Source organism: Oryctolagus cuniculus, chromosome 3 (assembly GCF_964237555.1).
Source record: "Oryctolagus cuniculus chromosome 3, mOryCun1.1, whole genome shotgun sequence".
NCBI classification, from domain to species: domain Eukaryota; kingdom Metazoa; phylum Chordata; class Mammalia; order Lagomorpha; family Leporidae; genus Oryctolagus; species Oryctolagus cuniculus.
In genome coordinates, this window is record NC_091434.1 from 4,933,789 (window position 1) to 4,952,304 (window position 18,516).

General features: G+C 55.6%; 1 long non-coding RNA gene across 1 annotated transcript; it reads left to right on the forward strand.

The window, feature by feature from the left end:
• Positions 1-250: 250 nt before the first annotated feature.
• LOC138849146 (uncharacterized) lies at positions 251-14,990 on the forward strand. The gene is made up of 3 exons (XR_011387549.1): positions 251-590; positions 10,291-10,446; positions 14,765-14,990. It is a non-coding gene; the product is annotated as an uncharacterized lncRNA (long non-coding RNA).
• Positions 14,991-18,516: the final 3,526 nt, after the last annotated feature.

Consider the following 18,516-nt stretch of genomic DNA (forward strand, 5'->3'; position numbering starts at 1 on the left):
CAGTCCAGCTCCAGGCTGGTCACTTCTCTCACCCAATGAGAGTCGTTCCCCGCGACTTTAACAAACTGGGGAGAAGGCTGTGTCTCGTCTGCTCGAGAGGTAGGAAGGTGTGGGATAGAGTGCTCTGTGGTTGTGATAGACCCCAGGGCCCATTGGCCAGAGGGAGAGGCTAAGCTGGGGGTGGGGGGAGCTCCTGCGTGCAGGAGAGAGGGAGGGGTGGGGCCAGGGGAGAGCTCCTGAAAGCGGTGCACCTGCTGCTGGCCTCGCTCTGTTCTCCAGGTTCAGAGCTGACGCGTTTCCTTCCTCCCGGAAGTTACTGACAGTGGCTTTTTGTTCTTTGCAAAATCGTAGCTTGGCTGCACTGTGAGTTCAGTGAGGCGCGGGCCCTGTGCCGGGCGGTGGAATCGGCTGCATTCCGTCCAAAGCCATGAGGCCCAGGTAGTGAAGACCATCCTCCCTCTGGGTGGGGAACTCGGCACTGGCGCTGCCTTGGATTCCGTGGACATCTGTGTTCCGGGGGAAACTCACCTCCTGCCGATGACAAATGCGAGTCGGGCTCCATCTGCCCCCCACCAACGCGCTCTGGGCAGGCAAATGGCATTTTTCTCGGCGACCGTCTCGGCCTCTCCTGAGCGGCGCGCGTCCTTTAGCCAAATGGTGCAGCGTTTTCCTGAAGCCTTCACTCGCTTAATTAATCAAACCCGCTCCAATCTCAGCTGTTCGATGCTTGAGAGGTTTTCAGCTCCTTGCTTTCACTGCAAATAGAAATAAACATGTCACTTTAAGTGGAACAGGAGTGGCGGTAATAGCCGATTACGCTGTTCATATCTTTGCTTCTGGAATCTTTTAACTCGGTCCTGCTGTAAGAGCCCCAGAGGAGAGGGTTTGCAGTAGACTGTCTCATGCTGTGAGCAGTAAATATTAAGTCAATATTCCTTTTACACCTGTCTAAGCAATGCTTAGCAGCGTAAACCCCGTTTTCCCTCTGTTATTGTATCCAAGGGTCCAGAAAATTGTACATGTCAGTGTTCTAATCATCATACTCACTCTGCTCTTTGGAACTTCCAAACCCTATTTAGCTGCCCAGTTCCTCCGGGCTTTGTATCATTTGAGAGCCAGTGTCACCCTGAAGCTCGATGTTTGGAGCATTTCGTGAGACCCAGCAGGGAGACCTGGGAGAAGCTCCTGGCTCCTGGCTCCTGGCTTCTGCTGGCCCAGCTCTGGCCACTTGGGAAATGAACCAGCAGATGGAAGCATGCGCTCTCTCTCTGTACTTCTTTCAAATAAATAAATAAATCTTTAAAACAACAAAAAAAGACGATTGCTTTCTGAGGTCAGAGACTCCGTGGTCCCTGTTCCTGGCCCCTGGTCGGTCACTGCAGGCCATGGCAGCCAGCTGGCCTTGGTGGGCTGCCTCCTGGGACCAAGGAACTTCCTCTCCCACAGGCGCTCGGGGCCAGCGTTCACGCGGGGACACCTGGATCAGGGGCCCATGGGAACCCCTCAGGCACTCCAGCGTGGACCCTGCACCCCAGGCCTCCCTCCAGCCCTGGGCACCGGGCTCTGGGCTCCTCTGCCTTCCAGCACCCAGGTGCGGGAGGAGCTCACAGTGTCCACAGAAAGCCACTGTCCCGTGACACTCCTCCGGCGGGCAGCAGCCTCGCTCGATGCCGAGCTGAGCTGTGTCTTTCTCTCTGCCGCTCCATCCGAGCTTCGGAGGTCACGCTGCGCCCCCCACCCTCAGGTCTTTGTTATCCCAGCACCCACAGTCTTTCCATCAGTCCTCGCCTGCTGTATTTCCACTCTGGCTCCCCGCTCAGTAGCACGGGGACAAGCTCCGGCTTGTGAACGCTTCAGGCTCCAGCACTCCCAGCGCCGGCTGTCCTGTCTGTGTGCAGGGCAGGGTGGGGGTAGGGGGGAAGGGGGAGGCTCCGCCCACAGGGAGCTGGGGTCAGGTCCGCTCTCTCAGAACTGCCTTGCAAGTTGCGTCCATAACCCACTGTCACTCTAGCCCGCCCCGCAGTCCTCTTGTGTTTGCTCTGCTCTGGGTTTGCTGTTGACAAAACCCAAAGCCTTTCCCTCCGCAGCTGCTGCCCGTCCTCTGCATGGGGCAGCACCTGGAACCCAGCTGCCTCTCCTCGCGGACACATCACCTCCTCGCGCCCGGCTGAGTGGGGCGCGGGCTCCCTGGCGATTCTCAGCGGCTTGGGCGCCCGTGCCTGCCGTCTTGTTTGCTCACTGGCTTTTTCCTCTGCTCCTGTCTCACAGCAAATGCTTTTCACGTACTTGGGGCTCTCTCCCCACCCCGCCCGACCCCCAGCTGTGTCTGGGCCTCTCTGGGCAGGCAAAGCCTCATGGAAGTCCCCTGCTTATCAACTTGTCCCCTCCTCCCCTCCGTGTGGGTGTCCAGAGGCAGCAGGGGGGTAGAGCCCCGGCTTCCATAGCTGTGTGGACGATGCTCTTTGAAGTCCACCCTCCGAGGGGGGCAGAAGGGCTGCAGCCATCAGGTCAGGTTCACAGTCAAACAGCCAGTGTTTCCTCCCATTCCATCGCCAGTGCCCTTGATGCTGGAAGCCCTGGTGGCATCACCCTTCTCCAGGCAGGTCTCTGGAGCAGTTCGGCAAAGCTCACTGACCCCCAGCACTGCGAAGGAAAGTCGGAAGGGGCTAAGGGGCTGTGACTGCCTCCCAGGAGGAGATCTTGTCTTGGAAGGCCGGGAACTGTGCCTCCGTGTGTCGAGATGTGCAGTCGTGGTTGGGGCTCCAGGAATATTACGTCGGGAGGACTAAATTCCCAGGGTCTCAGAACCTCTGTGGTTGGTTTTGTAGGCCAGTGATCAATTTTGGATTCTAGAGGTTGTTTCCGAACTACGGAGACTTGTGGTCCCCTCCGTCTTCACTCATTAATCCAGCTAATACTGACTGAGCACCTGCTGTGTACCCTGACTTGGTATGTATGAGGACATAGCTGACGATGCACGCCAGCCTTTGCCATCACTGGGGTTACAGGATGTGGGGGAATGCGGACGCCAGAGCAATTAGGACGAGGGACATGAGAAATACGGCAGGGAGAGAGGAAGGCGCACGACCAATCACTCCCTTTAAGGGACACGAGCTGTCCTCCGGCCGTGAGTAAATTTTCAAGTGTTCACCCGGGACGTCAACAAGCCTTGTGAGAACCGTGCTGGGTGTTTCATATTTATTGCTATGATTTTGGAGCGGCCTTTTCTTCCCATTATATTTTCTGCTGGGTTATTATCAGTGTAAAACAAAGCTATTGATTTTTGTAGATTTATTTTGTAGCTGGACACCTTATTAAGCTCTTTTATTGTGTTCTAAAATGTGGTAATGGCCTCTCTGCCGAAGCTCCTTTTGGCTGACCTGAGATGAAATCCTGTCTGCAGAGGGGCCTGGCCCCTCTCTCTCTCAGCACACACGTTGCAGGCAGCTCGCCCACGCTCACGGGAGCAAGTCTACTTCCTAGAGGACGCTTGGTCTAAGTCATCAGCGTTGTGCCTTTCCCCGAGCCGTCGTCACTTATTGTCCTCTCGTGACTTCTCCCCTTCCGCCCTCACCCAGGGAGGCTGGGCTTCCTGTGTCTGGGGGAATTCCGTGGGTTTACGGACTGCAGGTAGGAACCATTGTCTTCAAGAGAATGAGTTCGGAGGATGCAATGAGCCAGAACCGAGCGACCTGAAAGAAAGGAGAAGAGAGGAAGGGGAGAAGGAAGCCGTCTCAGGACAAGCGCGGCGATGCGTCTCGCTCTGGGTGGGTGCGTCTCTCTGGGTGGGTGCATCTCCCTCTGGGTGGGTGCGTCTCTCTGGGTGGGTGCATCTCTCTGGGTGGGTGCATCTCTCTGGGTGGGTGCGTCTCTCTGGGTGGGTGCGTCTCCCTCTGGGTGGTGTGTGATGCAGCTATCTATTTGACAAACACAATCTTTAGTGAGACTTAGCAGAAACTGCACCCCTTGGTCAGGCATGGGTGGATTTCCCATGGCAGCTTGCAAGGAGGTGGAAGTCATTGTCTCGGCGTCCACGTGTGCAGCCCACAGGGCCACGGGGACGAGGAAGTGAGTGGGGCAGTGGGAATGGTCCTGGGGGCTCGGCCACGGGCGGTGGAGCCGCAGCTGCTGCTGAGGTCAGCCCGATCCCCAGGGGTAGACGGCGCAGGCACTGTGTGGGTGACGTGCAATCATGGTCTGCTTTTACGCAGCTGTGAAAGTGACCTGTTCTCATGCTTTCTAGAACTCTCTCTGGCTCCGATCCGTCAGCAGGCGTGGGCAATGAGTCTGGGTTTCAGACCCGAGCCTGTGGCAGGACAAGGGCCTTTCTCAGTTGCGTGGACACAGGTTATGCATCTGCATCCTGCTGTCCATACGCAGAGCCCACTGTTCCCTAGGCAGGGCTGGGGGCAGGAAAGAGTCGATCAGATAGGGCCGGCGCTCTGGCATGGTGGGCTAAGCCTCTGCCTGCAGTGCCGGCATCCCATGGGGCACCAGCTCGAGTCCCAGATTCTTCTTTTCTGATCCAGCTCTCTGCTGTGGCCTGGGTAAGCAGTAGAAGATGGCCCAAGTCCTTGGGCCCCTGCACCCACATGGGAGACCTGGAAGAAGCTCCTGGCTCCTGGCTTCAGATTGGCACAGCTCTGGCCATTGCAGCCACTTGGTGAGGGAACCAGCAGATGGAAGACCTCTCTCTCTCTCTCTCTCTTTCTCTCTCTCTCCCTGTCTGTCTATAACTCTGCCTCTCAAATAAATAAATAAATCCTTAAAAAAAAAAAAAAAGGATTCTGTTGGAAAAACTACTCAAAGCTCACTGTCTTAATTTTTTTTTTGAGATTGCATATTTATAATTCACAGTGCGAAAGGCTTCGTGCTCCACTAAATCAGGAATCCACCAACCAAGAAGTGACATCCTAGTTGGACAGGAAAATGGGCGGGGCTTGTAAACCACAATCGTCCAACTTCATTCGTGGAAAGCGTGAAATACTCACAGAACGAAAAAACTACAGTAGTGTGTAATTCTTCACCATGTGTTTGACCAAGATTTAAAACAAAGTTGGGCAAACTATGTTCTCCCTTACATGTGGAAGCTAAAATTTAAAAAAAAAAATTAAAAGAAACAAAACAAAAAGAGAGAAATGCCAGTGTGTATCAGTTTTGCTGCGAATACAAAGTTTCACCAAAGCTCGTCTTCTAGGGACATGGCTCAGGAGGAGTTTCCTGTACACAGCCGGTTTCCACTCATTTATTGGCTCTTCTGCTCTCCAGGCACTTAGACGTGGATGCTGCCTGTCCCGGTTCTCAATTAGCTCACGTCTGGAGGGAAACTGCCCGAATGCACGCGAAATTACAGCCTGCGAGCACTGACGTAGCAAGACCCACACAGAGGCAGGCACACGGCACGGCGGGAGTGTCGAGGAGCCGGCGACTTCGTCTGCCTGGGGCCTGGGGAAAGACTCCACGCAGGAGGAGATGGGCAGGGCTGGCAGATCCCAGCACTTGCCAGAGAAGAGACAGCCATTCTGGGTGGAAGTCAGGGTTCAATAGCCACTGGGGAACAAGCCGGGTCTCGCCACCGTGAGATACAGAGAGAGAGATAGCACTGGTCTTCATGCTGAGGACCAGGGTGTCGCCGACAAAGTGTCCCAGGGTCTGGAGCAGCCGGACCGACTGAGCTTTCTCAACCGTGTCCTTTGGTTCCCCCAGCCTTGGTGATCAATGAGTGTTTATTGCACAAAACAAACGAATCCTTTCGTCGTCTGATTTCATGCATTCGCAATTCTAATGTTGCCAGCTCAGGCATCTCTTGGTACTATGGATAATCTTGGTACTATGTGATATTCTTGAAGGGGAGATAAGAGCTGCATTGAGGCCCTGGTGCGAATGACAGGGAGGGCTCCCAAGTTCAGGGATCACACAATGAGGGTAACCGCCTCACGGAGCCGCAGCTGTGAGAAGAATCCACAGTGCCCTGAACGCTGTCCAGTCTGCAGTGTGTGTTGTGGACACAGCTTTTCCTGAATGCCCGCAAGGAACGGGCATTCCTCCCCCGAGAGCTGGCAACAAGAGTTGTGCCATTGCTAGCGAGTGGATGGCCATGACCTTGGGCTGAAGCCTGTGGTTCAGTGGGTGACAGAAAGACGGTGAGCAGCGAGCCACCAGGTGGCCTGGCAGGTGGATCAGCATCACTGGGCGCCACCTCCACTAACCACAGTTCCCATCACGCATGAGAGCAGTCTCTGGGGAGAAGGGGGAGGAGCTACAGGCTAAAGGTGTGGCCCCTGTTTCTAACAAAAATACTTCTAAGATACACACACACACACACACACACACACACATGACCGTCCTTCAACAGCTCATGGAAAATACATGTTGTGAAATAATTAATTATTCATGCTTCTAACATTTTTTGCACCAAAATAAACTCATCTTTGAATTCCATGTTCCATGGACTTTATGTGAAAATAGATGGCTCAGTAGACAGCCATCCACTTGCTGTATCCATAACAGCCCTCACAGGCCTAAGGAAAATGGTGCTGGCTCGCCTGGGCACCTCCCCGCCGTGCTTTAGCCTTTTAGTCCACGGCAGGGTGATGGCTAAGAAGCTAAGTGCGCTCTGACCCAGGAATTTTACTCCAAGGCAAATAACACAGACGGATATGGAAACACATTCCTGACAGCACTATTTAAAATGGAAAAATCTTTACGGAGAAATAAACTGTGGTGTAGAACACACGCAGTGAACTGGACACGTCTCCCCCAGTTTCACACGTGGACACACTCACAACTCATCCCTCGCTAACACGGGGCAGCAAGCAGCACACGGTGGCGCTGACTGCAGGATTACGACTGCGCAAACGCGCCGTGCAGGACTACATAGGGTGGCCTGCAGGACGCAGTGCTGAGCCAATTGGCCAGGCATGGAGGGACAAGTGCTGCAGGGAGCCACTGGGACTTGGGACTTGGACTCTGCGAACTGTTCATGGAGGAAGAGGGCAGAATGGCGGCTATCAGCGGCTGGGGGCGGGGACGGGCGTGGGGAGAGGTTGGCCCAGGGCTGCTGCACAGCCTGGGGACGTCGGTGAACAACAGCACACTGTGCCTTTGAATCCTGCTAAGACAGAGGCTTTAAATGTTCACACCACAAAAGCCCTGAGTGTATGGGACAGCTGTGTTAGTTAGCTTGATAAAACCATCCTGTCATAAATAGATACATGTAGACACAGATCAAAACATTGCCATAAAAATGCACAATTTTTATTTGTAGATTGAAAATGAAATTATTTAAAAAGAGAGAGCGAGACCAGTGATGGGGCTCCTGACGCCCCCACCCTTGGCCACCCTGGACACCCCTCTCAGTGTCCGTGTACCTGAGCCATCAGCGAGGCCGGGAGGAGGGGTTCTGGGGAGGAGGGTGCAGGCTAAGATGTGTGGGGCTCTTTTTTTAAGAGACAGATAATGACAAAGGCAGGCAAAGCAAGAGAAAGACAGGTAAAGGGATTGGGGACGAAACCGAACCGTGCCAAGGGCAAAAGCATAAAGACACCACGGGGTCCTTCTGTCTGTGGAGCATCGGGCTGTGTTGGGGGCTCCTTGGTGAGGGGCTCGCTGTCCAGTCAGATGGCGGTGGCCGGGGGGCTGAGGAGTGGCCAGGGGAGGGAGCCGGGCCTTCTGACATCTGAGGACCCCGGGGACACCCAGAACCCACCAGGGAGAAGGGGAGCCGGACTGCAGCCCCTGGATGAGCCCGGGGGCACCTGCTTAGAAGGGAAAGTGGAAGGAGACGCCCTGACGTGGAAAACATGACTGTCTCCCTCTCTTTCTAGGCTGAGGTCCTTTTCATCCATTTCGTTAGAAAAATATAAGCATAGCCGCGTATGGAGACATGCAGATGAAAATCACCCAGAATGAAATATAACAATAAAATTGCAAACCCCGCTGTGATGTGACAGTATGTGTGTATTTATCTATGGATATAGAACGGCCAGGGCCATGTCAGATAGTTTTAGATAAAGAAATCAATACAGCAATAGTATGTCTAAGTTATGCTGGTCTGTCACGATCACCTGCGTATGGAGGCTTACCCACGCCTTGCATCTTCCTTGTGTGCGTTCGTGTTTTTGAAGTTTCCAAGGAGGATGCGTGTGTCCCAGTCTGAACCACAGGACAATGCAGCGTCTTGGTAAAGGGCCCATGGGCGTTCCCAGTTCAGAGCAAGAAGGACTCAGAGGCTGGAAAAGCCAGGAGGCAGGAGGCGTGGCCAACGCATCTTAACTTCTCATTGCTGGACCCAGAAGGAAGCAAACGCACGCCATTCTTTGCCACGGGTGCTGTGGGATTTGCTGTGGCAACACAGGAGAGTGACCCTCGGGGAGGGCGCCTGAGTGGACCTGGACAGGATGCTGAATCCCAGTGTGCCTGGCCGCTCCCTGGCCTCGGTGACTGTCCACTCCAGTTCTGCACACGGACGCTGCTCGTGTGGAGCGCTGGCCCCAGCCCCCAGGGCACCCCGGCTGTCCACACCGGCTCTGCCCGCCCTGCCTCCCAGAGGGCCCTGGGTCTCAAGGAGGTCACTCCTGCTCCGGGCTGGGCTCCGTCTGCATCCAGGGCAGCAATGTGACACCTGCGAATCTCTCTGGTTCTTCCCTTCCCTCCCCTTTTCTCTTAGGAGGGCTTTTGTGATTCCCGGGGGGCCCCCATAAGTCTCAGAGAAGAACGAGAGCCACATCCCAAGGGAAGCCTGGCTGCTTTTCTCTCTGCTTTTTGAACTCCATCTTCTGGTGGAATCTGCCGTTCTGTTGCTTCCCACGAGGGGAAGTCTCCTCGGGCGTGGACCCGCCTTCCCTCTGAGGGTCACCAGTGCTGTCTTGCACAGCTGGTCGGATGAGCCAGCCCGGCCATGAGCTTGCTTCGCAGTCTCCCAAGGAGTAGTGGCCTGCCGTCAGCATGCGGGCACAGTAGGCAGGACGAGGGGCCCCCAAAGACGTGCCCACCCCAGGCGCAGAGCCTGGGAGTATTGCTCATCTTCTCGGAAGGCCGTGCCCATCTGGGGGGAGGGGCTGATGCGTGTGCAGCTCTCCAGGATCTCTGTCCCGTGCCAAGCTGAGGCCCCAGGGCCATTCCCCAGTGAGTAGAGGAGACTTTTACTTATTTATTTGTTTATATATTTATTTGACAGGTGGAGTTATAGACAGTGAGAGAGACAGAAAGCTCTTCCTTCCATTGGTTCATCCCCCAAATGGCCGCTATGGCCAGCGCTGCGGTGATCTGAAGCCAGGAGCCAGGAGCTTCTTCCAGGTCTCCCGTGAGGGTGCAGGGCCCAAGGACTTGGGCCATCCTCCACTGCCCTCCCGGGCCACAGCAAAGAGCTGGACTGGAAGAGGAGCAACCGGGACAGAATCCGGTGCCCATGTGGGATGCTGGCGCCGCAGGCAGAGGATTAACTAAGTGAGCCACGCTGCTGGCCCCAAGGAGACTTTTCTGAAGGGGGCTTACATCACATGGTGCAGCTCGCCGTCCCCAAGGGCCTGCTCTGTGCACCCCTCTGCCCTGGCATAGTTGGGGTCTCCCCTGCTGCCCCAGCCTCTCCTCCCCTCCCCCCTTCCTCCCTCCTTCTAGGGGCACTCTGCCCTCCTCTGCCACAAGGTGCCCACTTGCAGACAGCCTCAAGGACCTAGCTGTCCCCAGAGCCCACATGGAGAGGGTTCCGGACACAGCTCACCTCTCCTTCGGGACTTCCCGTGCCGGGTCTTAAGATCTCACAAGACAACCTGCACGCACGCTCCCGTCTGCCACCGTCCTCCTCGGCAGCTGGGCTCCCCCTCCTCCCCGCCACATCGGGCTTCCTCCCTCCCTCCCTCCCTCCCTCCCTTCCTTGGGCCATCAGTTCACTGAAAACTGTGCCAGGCAGAGTGTGGACGGGGGCCCAGGTTGCCCTGGCTATGGGATTTTGTTACCGTGACGCAGCTGGACTAAGACACCGAGCATTGGTCAAGTGTTATTGGACACGGTGTGATTTGGCAATGTGTTACTCTAACAGAATAATTGATTATCGACTGTGGCTTGGATGTGGTTTGATGCAGCTCCTGAGGGTCCATGTGCTGGGAGCTGGGTTCCCAGGGTGGCAATGGATCCTTTAAGATAGGGGCCTGGGGGAGGTACTTAGCTGTTGGGGAGCTGCCCTCGGGAGGGGGTTCATGCAGCTCTCCTGGGATCCTATGCTCCCGGGAGAGTGGCCCCCCAGTTGTTCTCCATCGTCTTGTTTAGAGACGGAACCTCTTCCACCCACAGGTGTTCCATGCAGGAGGCCCTCACTAGAGCCACGCCAGTGCCAGTGCTTGGCACCATAAACCTCCAGACACGTGAGCCCCAGGACCAGCCCCGGCTATGTTGCAGCAGTCATGAAACTGGGCACATTTGTCATCATCTGACCACGTTCAGCACACGGTGAGCACCAGGCTCTGCTCTGTTCTGGGGGTAACAGTCAGTGTCGAATCCACGCATATCCCCCGTTGCAGGCGCCCGCCCTACCCTGGTCCCTTTAACTAGGAAGCAGGTGAAGTGGGTCAAAGGGCCGCTCTCTCTCCTTGCTTCCCTCCTCCCCAGCAGGGTCCCCTTCTCTGGTCTGCGTGGGTGGGAGCCAGAGAAACCCTTGGGTGGGGCCTGGGAGCACAGCGGCTGAGGCGTCTCTCGCCCACGGTAATTACTTTTAATCACCCAAAGGAACGTAAGGTGTGGGCCAAGGTAGGTGCTCCAACCCCAAGGAGGCAGCGGCGTTGGGGGCAGATGGGGACAGGGTCCCAGCTGCTGTGTGGCTCAGACACTCCGTGGCTCACGCACCCGGCCACCCACACCTCTGCCTGGCCACAGCCGTCAGGGGCCCTCAGGAGCTGGCCAGGGGCTGGTGCTGCAGGGAGGTGATTGAGGCGTGAGTGCCAAGGCCCTGGGGACCGTCACCTGCCTTTGCCATGTCCTGGTGTCCTGGAATGCGCCGTGGCCACCACGATCCTGCCCCCTTCTGCCTGGTCACCGTGCTCCCTCGGCGTGGGCTGTGTGCGATTCCTTTCCTGGCTGTGTTTGAGCTCCCTTTTGCTAATCACACTCATGAGGACTCCGCCCTGTGACCCAGTCAGGGCCAAGGCCCCACCTCCTAACACCCTGGGGGCGGGGACACAGACTTGGAGATCAGAGCAGCCCTGGCCTGTGGCTGAGCTCAGGAAAGCAGCAGGCTCCGGGGTGGCAGGTGCTGGTTCAGATGCCAGTGTCTCCTGTCAGGGGGCCCGGGGTCCAGCCCTGGTTCTGTTCCTGACTCCACCTCTTGCTAATGCTCCCCGTAGGAGACGGCAGGTGATGGTTCAGGCAGTTCAGTCCCTGCCACCCGTGTGGGAGAACCAGACTGAGTTTTGGGCTCCTGGCTCCTCTCTCTCTGTATCTCACCCTCCCCAACTCTCCACTTCTCACCTAAGTAAATACATGAACAAAGAATTTAAAAGCATAAATCTATTGCTAGCAAAAACATAAAGCACAGGTGGATGAGACTATGAGTTGCAACCTTGCTTGTCGTAACTGAAGCCTGGAGGAACACAGGCAGCTGGGTGAGCGAACGGTGCAGCCCCGTAACAGAGCGCCCCTCGGAGTGGCGGGGAGGGCGTCCCTGGGCTGTAAGGGAGCAGGGTTAGGGGCGACGGGGCAAGGAGGAGAGGGGGGATTGGGGTGGGGGGAGGCATAACAGGTAAAGCCACGGCCTCCAGTGCCACCATCCCATAGGGGTGCCGGTTCGAGCCCCAGCTGCTCCACTTCCCATCCAGCTCCCTGCTAATGCACCTGGGAAAGCAGTGGAAGACGGCCCAAGTGCTTGAGCTCCTGATACCCACTTGGGAGACTGGAATGGAGTTCCAGGCTCCTGGTTTTGGCCTGGCCCAGCCCCTGCCATTGTGGCCATTTGGAGAGGGATGGAAAATCCTCCCCCTCTCTCTGTCTCTCCCTCTTTCTCTCTCTCTCTCTGTAACTCTGCCTTTCAAATAAATAAATTAAAAATAAATTTTGAAAGAAGAGGAGAGCAAGGTGTACAATACACTTTCCCAGACCTGAGAAACAGAGTGAGTGTGCGTGTGAAAACCGTGCAAGACTTTTAAAATCTGAAATTGAGCACATGACTACCTCTACAGCAAGGAGGGGTGTGGGGGGATCTTTCCTCCAGCAAGGGTCATTTGCATATTGATGACATCATTTGCAGGCTGTACAGAGCATCAGTCTAACAATGAGACTGTGTCGCTGGCGTAGCAGGGCACGGGACCCTGAGATTTCACCCACTGGGCTGACATTCCCCACCCCCGCTCTAGAGGAAGAGCAGGGCTTGGCTAGGGAGGAGGAGGCAGTGGAGAAGCGCAAAGGCTTTGGGTCAAGTCCGTTATTTGACTTTGGAACCATGTAAACACCGTAGCCAGTTGTAGCCAAAATCCCAAGGAAAACCATTCATAGCAATGAGAGTGGGATGCAGCATTGGCGGTTGTCACCCCAGGGAGAGGAGCTTCCTGGCTGGTTGCACAGTAGCTTGAGAATTATATTCCCTCTGGGAGAAGCTGTCAGAGAAACAGACCCTGCTCAGGACCCCCGGCGTTGCTGGAATTCTTCTCTGGTGGTCGCGCGGGCCCTCTGACCCTGAGACTGCTGGGGGAGGGGCTTGATGGGAGGCCCTGGGTGACCATGCTGGTGCCATTGAGAGCGAGAATTTTCAGTGTGGGAGAACGAGACACAGAAGGAGAATTAATGCATTTGAGTAGGAAGCCTGCACCCTGACTGTGCTTTGGAGGTTAGCAGCAGGAGGCAAGATGAGTTTGTCTTAATTTTTAACAAGTTCTCCGTTTTATAAGAAGGCCTAGGAACAGTGACCGAGTTGGTTTTAATGAGCACCCTGCGAACCCCAACTGTGATCTCCAAATGCAGCTTGCCTAAAAGGGAGCCGGTGCGCTCGGAAGCGCTACTGTGGCACCGGGGCCGGGAGAACACGCATGCGTCCTGCGCTGCCCCAGCATCAGGCAGGGACGCGGTCAGAGACCAGAGACGGCAGCGGGAGACCAGGCTCGCTCAGTCAAGGAGACGGAACAAGAGTCAGTGGTTACTGGGTGCAGACCTGCAGGAGGCCGGAATGCCCCCGGGGCGTGAGCCAGGGGCCTTAATATGCTCCGTCCGCCAGGCCAGTCTCTGCACTGATGGTGATGGCCAGAGGGGCCAGAGGGGCCAGCAGGGGCAGGGCCCAGGCCAGAAGCGGGGATGGAAGTGGCCTTGTCACAGTCCAAGTACTCGGGTCCCTGCCACCCACATGAGCGGCCAGAACACAGTTCCAGGCTCCTGGCTTCTGCCTGGCTCAGCCCGGGGCCACTGTGGGCATTTGGGCAGTGAACCAGGGGGTGGAAGACCTCTGTCTCTGTCTCTGTCTCTCCCCCTCTCTCTCTGATGCTCTTTCAAATAAGTAGAATAAATCTTTTTCAAAAAGAAGCAAAAATCTCCCAGTTATTACCACATTCTTCTAAATTTGTATCTCACAGGAGTTGCTGAAAATAGATTTGTCAAACTCCTGAAAGTGTCGTTTCGTTCAAATATTGTCCCTGCGGGAACAAGACTCCGTCTCATGCACCTTTTAAGGTGTCGCTGCTCCTCAGCCTAACGGGTCCCCTGGAGCTTCCCATTAATCAGTCAGTCCTGGGGGGACAGCAGCTGAGGGGAAAGCAATGGGAACAGAGAAGCAGGGTCCCGCCCCGGGCACGGCAGGGCCTGGCCTTCGCGTCTCTTTGCAGACAGAAGCGGAAGTACAGCACCGGCGCCCAGAAGATGGACTGTTTTCATTTATTTTGCATTATACTCCAGGACCTAATGCCAATATCTCAGCCATTCATCGCAGCGTGATTTGGTTATGGAAACATAATCGGAATTGTTTAAGAGACACAGCCGGCTTCTATTTTGGTCCTGGCGCAGGAAGTTCGGCCTTTGTCCATTTTCACAGTTTTGATTTATGGGAGGTTGGAAATTCATAATGCAGCAGCTAACCTCGAGCAAATATTGTGTTTTGCATGAGCCAATTCAAATGTCCTCTCGACTCGGGTTTCCTGTCCAAAGGGTTTAGAAACGTGGGATTCAGCTTTGCAAACAGAGTCTGCAGGGTGCGCCGGGCTCGGCTGGGCTCCCAGAGGGAGCAGCAGGAAGCCCTCTCTGCTTGCAGGTGCACTGTGTGTGTCAGAGCCTAGCGTTGTTATCGTTACCTGGCAGAAGCAGGAACTGAGGCAGAGTGAGGAACCCGCCCGAGCCTGCCTGGCCGCACCGCGTCCTCGGCCCACTGAGACGCCCCCTGTTGCCTGCAGAGAAGCAGAGAATCCATGCTTGCCTGGCGCGTCAACCCCCAGGGGTCTGGGGAGAGCCCCACAGGCCAGGCAGGATCCAGTGACTGATGCGTCCCCCTCCCCACCATTGTATGAGTGATCATTTCTTCTCAGCGGTTAGCATGTGGATTTATGAAGGCTCACGCACGCTGATCAGCACACAGGGGAATGGCCACTGTCAGAGTCCGTGCCTCTCGTGGCCGGCAGCAATCGTCCTGCCCTTCAAGCCTCCTTGGGCTGCGGGTTATCGCTGCCCCCTCCTGCAGCCCTGGTCCGCCCATGTGCGTGGGAGCCTGCCTGTCTCTGCTCATCCTCGCTTCACGCTGTGACACCACCTTCCTCCCCGCTATCTCTTGTGTCCTACGGCTGCATTCTGCCTCCTATCACAGGGCTTCGCTGCGAGATAGCAGGATTTAAACTTCCAGTGCTCGTCGTCAGAGCCAACGTGTCCCAGCCAGAGTCTCACCTTGCGGTGCTGTGGCATTTAAAAAAATCACACCGGTGAGTACTTTGAATTCTTCAAATCTCTATTTAAATGTATATTTCTCTGGTTATCTAAGAATGAAGCAATTACTTTGGTTCTTTTTTTTTAATGTAAGACTTAAACTCATTAATTACGCCTTATCTTTTCCTGGGCGCTCAATAATTTCCTAGTCTTTGTTAATTTTGTTTTGTGTTATGGACCTAGATTGATATATTACCCTTGTTTTATTTAACAGTTTAGGTGGAATTGTTCAGGGTGGCGTGGTCATCTTTACAGGTTCATTCATTCATCCAGCAGATGAATTTCTGCAAGGTGGGGCTGTGCCCAGTCCCCTCCCCCGGGCCATCATGATGCGCAGGCCTCATGTCCAGCCCTCCTGTTGCTGCCACACTGGCCTGCGCTGCCCCGTGCGCTCTCCTGCCTTGCGCTCCCTGGGATGCAAGGTCCTCGCTCTGCTCCTCTGTCCAAGGCGCCCTCATCCCCCGGGTGTCAGGATGCCACCATGTCACCACATCACCATGTAACCACTCCACCATGCCACCATGCCACACTGTCCACCACACCACTGTACCACCACCATGTTATCACACCAGCATGCCACACTGTCACCATGCCACTGTGTAACCACACCACCGTGTCACATCACCATGGTACACTACCAGGCCACCACACCACCATGTAACCACTCCACCATGCCACCATGAAACACTGTTACCATGTCACCACATCACCGTGGTAAATTACCAGAGTGCCACAATGTCACCACACCACTGTGTCACCACACTACCATCAATCTTGCATCAGCTCTTTCTGCAACACCACACTACCAGGCCACCATGCCACCATGTCACCACACCACCATGTAACCACTCCACCATGCCACCACACCACTGTGTCACCACACCACCATGTTACATCGCCATGGTACAATACCAGGCCACCACACCACCATGTAACCACTCCACCATGCCACCATGCCACACTGTCTACCATACCACTGTACCACCACCATGTTATCACACCAGCATGCTGCACTGTCACCACACCACCGTGTCACCACACCACTGTGTCACCTCCCCAAGCCACCTTGCTGCCACAGCAGCACACCGTCTTGCCTCCACCCCACCTCGAGTTCTCAGTGTGGCTGAGGTAGGGGAGGACAAGTGACTGGCCATGATCTGGGCAACCACCCGTGTGCAGACACAAGGGATTCAGTGAAGGCTGTGAATGATGGACACTCCTCTGGATAAAGATTTGAGAAGGCAGGGGAGTGGATTACTTACAAAGAAACAAAAATTAACTTACATCAGATCTTTCTTCTGAAACGCTTAAGGCCAGGAGATGAACCTCCAGTTTATGCACCTCCAACACAACCTCCACCTCCACCTCCACCTCCACCACCTCCACCTCCACCTCCACCTCTACCACCTCCACCTCCACCTCCACCATCACTACGCCCCCATTATCCATAGTACCACCACCTCCAATATCAACAACATTATCACCACCACCATCACTGTGATTACAATCACTACTGTTATCAGCAGTCCCACAAATACCACCACCACACTATCTGCACCATCACTACCACCACCATTACCACCCTCATCATGGCCACTACCACCCCCATAATCATCACCACCTCCAAGACTACCATCATCAACTACAACATTATTACCACCACCACTACCATCTACTTCACCACCATAATCAATGCCACCATCACTACTTTAAGATTTATTTATTTATTCGAGAGGCAGAGCTACAGACAGAGAGAGGGAGAGGCAGAGAGAGAGGTCTTCCATTTGCTGGTTCACTCCCCAAATGGCTACAATGGCCACAGTTGAGCTGATTTGAAGCCAGGAGCCAGGAGCTTCTTTTAGGTCTCCCACACGGGTGCAGGGCCCAAGCACTTGGGCCATCTTCTACTGCTTTCCCAGGCCATAGCAGAGAGCTGGATTGGAAGTGGAGCAGCCGGGACTTGAACCAGCGCCCACATGGGATGCCAGCACTGTAGGCGGCGGCTTTACCTGTTACGCCACAGTGCTGGCCCCCACCCCTTGCTTTTTAAAAACCGCATGTCCTTCCCTGATGGTAGTGAGATGTCACACGTGCTTTATAGAGGAAGGAAAACTGCAAACACGAGTCCTAGGAACTCCGGATGCTGCTTCATCCCTCCTGATTTTCGCGAGCAGTGCCGGTGATGGTTAAGACAGCGCACGTGACAGCTCCTGGTATCAGTTTGGAATGCAGCCGCGGAGGAGACGTCTGGGATAAAGAAGTCAAGCGAGAGTAATGTCAGAGCATGCAGAGGGGCAGGGCTGGCCAGCAGGAGGCCCGGTGGAGTGCGAGCAGCTGACGCATATGAGTTATGCAAATGAGCACCACCGGTGTGTGCATTTGCCCTGGAGACTTGCACGGTTACATTGCTCATGCCAAGGGGCTCCGTCTGCTTGTATTCTCTGCTTCCCTTCTGGTTGTAAAAGTTGCTGCAGTTGCACACTGCGAAAGAGCAGGTCTCCCGGTCACCATCTGCTGAGGCCTGAAGCAGAATTGTGCTAAACGTTTATTACAGCATCTTCAGTGTTGAGGCCAAAGCTGACAAGCTCTAGAATGTTCTGTGTGTAGTAGGCCTCCTTCTCCACATTCAGCTCTTCAAGCTTTCTGTAAACAGCACTGGAGCACCTCCCCCACTCGGCACTGGAGCACCTCCCCCACTTGGCACTGGAGCACCTCACCCACTCCACACTGGAGCACCTCGCCCGCTCCGCACTGGAGCACCTCCCCCGCTCGGCACTGGAGCACCTCGCCTGCTCCACACTGGAGGACCTCCCCCGCTCGGCACTGGAGCACCTCCCCCGCTCGGCACTGGAGCACCTCGCCTGCTCCACACTGGAGGACCTCCCCCACTAGGCACTGGAGCACCTCGCCCGCTCCACACTGGAGGACCTCCCCTACTCGGCACTGGAGCACCTCCTCCACTCGGCACTGGAGCACCTCGCCGCTCGGTGATCTGCACACGGCAAGGACAAAGGAAACTGAGCAGTCACCGCCGAGACGAAACCCTGCACTGGAAAGCGGTGTTTGCTCTGCAGAAACCTACAGGCTGCGAAACGGCCGCCTTGCTGGGCTTCCCTGCTCTCTGGAGACACTGCGGGTCTGCATGCTCAGCCCAGGTGGGGATGCGGTGCGTGGAGATGCGGCAAGTGCTCCCCTGCCTGTGTGGCTGTGTCCAGGCCACGGACCGGCCCTGACCAGCAACGTGGAGAAGCAGCTCAGGCACTGTGGGCCCCTGGGGCGGGAGGCGTTGCTCGCTGTGCGGACAAACATTTTCCCGAAGGTGACCTTGCTCCCCTCCTCAGTCTAAGCCCTGGGTCTCAGTGGTGCCGCCGGGGTGGTGGAGTCGGGGGCTCACGCCAACCCGCTCTGTCCCGATATTTTGAGTGGAGGGATTCTTGGTTTTGCGGAGGTCAGCTGAGGGCTGGATGAGGCAGTTCGAGCTCCACGCCTGTAGCGGTGGGGGGGGGGGGGGGGGCTCGCAGGAGGCTTTTCAACAGCTTCCTGGGAGGGAGAACTAAAAGCCCGAGTTTATTTTGGTGCGCAGACAACACTGCAATCCAGGCACGGTTTCCTAGAATATGCATTTTTCACATATTA